Source organism: Humulus lupulus, chromosome 9 (genome assembly GCF_963169125.1).
Source record: "Humulus lupulus chromosome 9, drHumLupu1.1, whole genome shotgun sequence".
NCBI lineage: Eukaryota > Viridiplantae > Streptophyta > Magnoliopsida > Rosales > Cannabaceae > Humulus > Humulus lupulus.
Window position 1 is genome coordinate 82,168,453 of NC_084801.1, and position 5,003 is coordinate 82,173,455.

Consider the following 5,003-nt stretch of genomic DNA (forward strand, 5'->3'; position numbering starts at 1 on the left):
TAAGGTTATACAAGGAATGCACCTCTTGTGCCGTCGGGGCGCGTTGCTCATTATCCTTGAACCAAAGAAAGAGGCAACTTAAAGTCAACCAACTGTTGGGCGACAGTTGGAGAGGGGCCAAATCAAAATAGTTGAGAACCGCCACAAAGAACGGGTGTAGAGGAATGGGGCCACCCGCCTTCATAATCTGCTCACTCAAAGCCACAAAGCCCTTCTCAGGGCGGTCGGCCCGGCAGGTCTCCTGAGGAACACGCAGGGCGTATTCTGGAGGAGTTCGGTAGCGCTTCACGATGGTCTTCAGTTTGTTCGAAGACATATGGGACACTAGGCTGGACGCCAGTAGGGGGGCGTCGTCTTCTTCCTGGACGGACACCTGTCTGCGTACCTTCGACATATCTGCAAAATCAAAAGAAACATGTGAGGAAGAGACAGAACACTTAACCCTCCATTTTCTCTTCCTAGCAAGGGTTTTCCATCGAGGGAGCAATGGCGGAAGCGCTAAGCCAGGATCAACGGAGACTAGGGGCTGAGGAGAGGAGTTAATAGCCCCGTGATCGTCATCAGGCGAAGGGGGAGTGGGAGGTTCTGGCGGAATGTGTCCCTCCATAAACTCTAACTCCCACCGCAATTCAAAAGGAGCCGTCCTAAGACGCGCTATATGGTCGCTAAGGCCCGGGGGTGAAGGTCCTCCGTCTCCCCTCGACACCGAGTCGATTTCGCTCTCTACCACCCAAATTTTATGCCTAAGATCAGCCATGCACTCGAGGTGGCGAATGCGGGCCTGCCTCAAAGAATCATAGTCCTGGTAAGGGCTGCCCTCAGGGGACTCGGGATCTGAAGACAGGTCGATAAACTCAGCCCTCGAGGGTATGTCGGACGGGCCCTCACTGGCCATGAAACCGCGTCCCAACAGCAAAAAGGGGGTCACGTTTAAACAAGGGGAAGACTACAAAACACAAAGGAACAGGCTTAATACCCCTAGGTACAAACGCCCTAAATGGACTACTACAAGGTACATGTATAAAAAGAAGAGGAGGGGCGCGCGTATGGTCAAAACAAGCTCGAGCTAACGTACCCCATCCCAAGTGTTGTTGGTCTGAATCCGATAAAATAAGTAAATAAACGGGAGAAGAAAAGAAAATATACCTCAAGAAATTGAAAGAACGAAGTCGGAGTCCAAGGAAGGTTGGGAGGCGAAAAGCACCAAAGCGTTGAAAACGCGCGTCTGCAAGAGTTAATCAGAAAAGTGTGTTAGCCCAAAAATGTACACACCAAGAAACTAGCTAAAAAAAAAATGAAAAAATGAATGAATGAAAATGATGATGAAAAAATGGAAAAGTGATAAAATAATAAAGAAAGTGTGGTTGTGGGGGATTGAACCCTTTACCTCTTGAAAGGAGCAAGGGTCTAACTACCACTAAGCCAAGGAGGTAAGATGTAAATATTAAGCCATGCATGAAGGCCTATTTATAGGAACCAAGATGAATAGTCTACAAGAGCACCTTAAGGCCCTCTCCTAGACTAGGGGGCAAGTGTTGATGCTCATAATCTCATCAAGGGAAAATGCAAGGTCGTCACCTGGGCGTACTCCCCCCCCCCCCCCCCCCCCCCATTTCGCATGGCCATCAAATGGGCGAGGCCCTCCTGATCCGCGAGGCCACCAAGTCGCGAGGCGCCATGTCGCGTGGCAATCAAATGGGCGAGGCCCTCCTGATCCGCGAGGCCACCAAGTCGCAAGGCGCCGTGTCGCGTGGCCATCAAATGGGCGGGGCCCTCCTGATCCGCGAGGCCACCAAGTCGCGAGGCGCCATGTTGCGTGGCCATCAAATGGGCAAGGCCCTCCTGATCCGCGAGGCCACCAAGTCGCGAGGCGCCATGTCGCGTGGCCATCAAATGGGCGAGGCCCTCCTGATCCGCGAGGCCACCAAGTCGCGAGGCGCCGTGTCGCGTGGCCATCAAATGGGCGAGGCCCTCCTGATCCGCGAGGCCACCAAGTCGCGAGGCGCCGTGTCGCGTGGCCATCAAATGGGCGGGGCCCTCCTGATTCGCGAGGCCACCAAGTCGCGAGGCGCCATGTCGCGTGGCCATCAAATGGGCGAGGCCCTCCTGATCCGCGAGACCGTCCTAGGGGCGAGGCGCCCTATTCCGCGAGGCCATCACATGGCGAGGCCCTCATATGGAGAAGCCGTCCCGTTCCGTGAGGCCCCTGGGCCACTCCTACCATGCCCATGCACGGGGCCGAGGGAAGCTGCGAGATGTTAATTCATCTCGCGAGGCCCGTCCCGCGAGGCCATTTCGCGGGGCCGTCGCATGGGCAAAACCTCCCCACCTCGCGAGGCCATCTCACGGAGCCGTCGCGCGGGCGAGGTCCCCCTATCTCACGGGGCCCTTAGGCCACTCCAACCGCGCGAGGCCATCAGCAGCGCCCCGTACGCGGGGCCGCGCAAGGAGCAAGGGTCGAACCCCTGAAAGTCTATCAACCCACCATCTTCTCGGGACGCCGATGCCCCGTAACTTGACACGTATGGCCCAGAGGCGTCTTGCCTCGTACACTAAGACGTAGAGCGAGGCCAAGCACTTATCGCCCACGCCCGTGGGTAACTTTAGAATGCTCCAGGCATCCTGTACCAAAGGCCCCGTTCTCTACACCTCGGGATCCCCATGTTTAGGAGGTCCCGAACGGGTCGAATGCGACATATTTGTACGACCAAGTACTAGGTACGGATACCAGTGCCAGTAAGGTTGCTGGGGTAAGGATCATGGTCCGTACGTCTACGGCCATGGGTCAGAACTGACACCACTACCCTCTGCACCAATACATCTGCTACCACACCTCAGGAAGGGGTACAGACAAGTAGTGGAAACATCCCCCTGACACCTGCTCCTGTACGGGATCTACAACCACTACCACTGAAACCGTACCCCTAATACAGTACGTTTGTACCACCTGGTCCCCTGGACCACTATGTACCTAAGGCCATTAGAGCCTACTATAAAATGAATTCCAAGGCCACCTGAAAGGGGGTTGGAAATTTTACTGTAGCAGAGACATTAGTGTGAATGAGAGACTGAATTCTCCATTGTTGTTATCCCATTGTTCTTGAGTCATTGTTTAAGTTTTCATAGCTTTCTAATTAGCGATTTCAATTTGATAATTTTTCCAACTTAACTTCGTTGACGAGTTCTCATCGTCAACACTCTACAAGTATAATAACATCGACTCGTGGACTAGGGCTTGTTAACGCCTGAACCACGTAAAAACACTGTTTGTTTATTTACATTTCTGCACTTCTACAGTTCTTATCTTTTTATTATTCCGTTCGTATCCGTTTCAGAAAAACTCGGTAAACAAGTGTCTTTCCTTGTAATTGGTCAAATAAATCATCGATCCTAGGCAGTGGGTACTTGTTCTTAATGGTCAACTTGTTCAGCACCCTATAGTCAATACACATCCTAAAAGATCCATCCTTCTTCTTGACAAACAACACTGGAGTACCCCATGGCGAGAAACACGGTCTGATAAACCCCAAATCCAGTAACTCCTACAAGTGAATCTTCAACTCCTTCAACTCTACCGGAGCCATTCTATAACAAACTCAATCTCTCGCTACGGCGGCAACCCTGGCAGGTCTGCTGGAAATAAATATGGAAACTCACATACCAACCTGGTCGCGCTTGGTCCAACCGACACAACCCTAGAGGTATCCACAATGTTCGCTAGGAATCCTATGCAACCTTCTTGCATCAAGTCTCTAGTCTTCAGCGCTGAAATCATAGGTACTCGCGGTCCACTAACTGTCCCCACAAATACAAAGGGTACCTCCCCTTCTGGTTCAAAAGTCACCATCCTGCGCTTGCAGTCAATCGTCGCCCCATACTTCGATAACCAATTCATTGCTAAAATCATATCGAAGTCATCCATCACTAGCTCAATCAGATCAACAGACAGCTCCATACCATCTATCACTACTGGCAATGTTCTAATCCATCTCCTAGAGACTACCAGTTCCCCATTTAGCAACAAAGTCTGAAAACCCCTAGCATACAAAACACTCGGTCTACACAACTAATCTATCACTCTAGTAGACACAAATGAATGAGTAGCTACCAAATCAATCAATGCAGTATAAGAAGAACCAGCACTAGAAATCTGACTTGTCACAACTGAGGGGCAAGCCTGTGCCTCAGTCTGAGTCAAGGTGAACACTTTGGCAGGAGCGAGACTTTCGCCTTGCTTTGGCTCCTCTTTCCTGGCTTGTGGGCAGTCCTTATTCCAATGATTGGCACTCCCACAGATAAAGCACGCCCTAATCCTGCACTCACCCTGATGTCATCGTCTGCATTGAGGACACAATGGAAAACTCCTTCAGTTGTCACCTCCGCCCTGACGGTTGCCAAAAGCACCCCATGCCCTCCTATCCGAGCCAGGAGGAACAAAAGAATCTGGGGCCTTTCTCTTCTACTCACTGGAACCACTACCTCGACTGGATCCAATAAAAGGAGGCACTGTCCTCCTAGCGTCACGCCTAACAACGCTTTCTCTCCATATCTGATCCTCGACCCCCTCAGCTGTAAGGGCCTTGTCCACTACATGGGCATAAGTAGTAGTCTCTGGATCCAAAGTAATCTTCACATCATGGGCGATCATAACATTCAGCCCCCATACAAACCTATCCCTTATTGTCGCATCACTCGGCACCAAATCCGGCACGAACTTCGCCAACTGGTCAAATCTCAAGGCATACTCAGTAACTGTCAACCGGTTTTGAGTCAGGTTGATAAACTCATCAACCTTCTCAGCTCGGACTGCAACACTGTAGTATTTCTCATTGAAAATGTTTCTGAACTCTTCCCAAGTCATAACTGCCACATTTCTCCTCTGAGTCACTACATCCCACCAGATGTGAGCATCTTCTCTGAACATGTAGCTGGCACAACCTACCCTCTCGTTCCCTACCACCCTCTTAAAATCCAGGATGTAGGAAATCATATTCATCCACTGC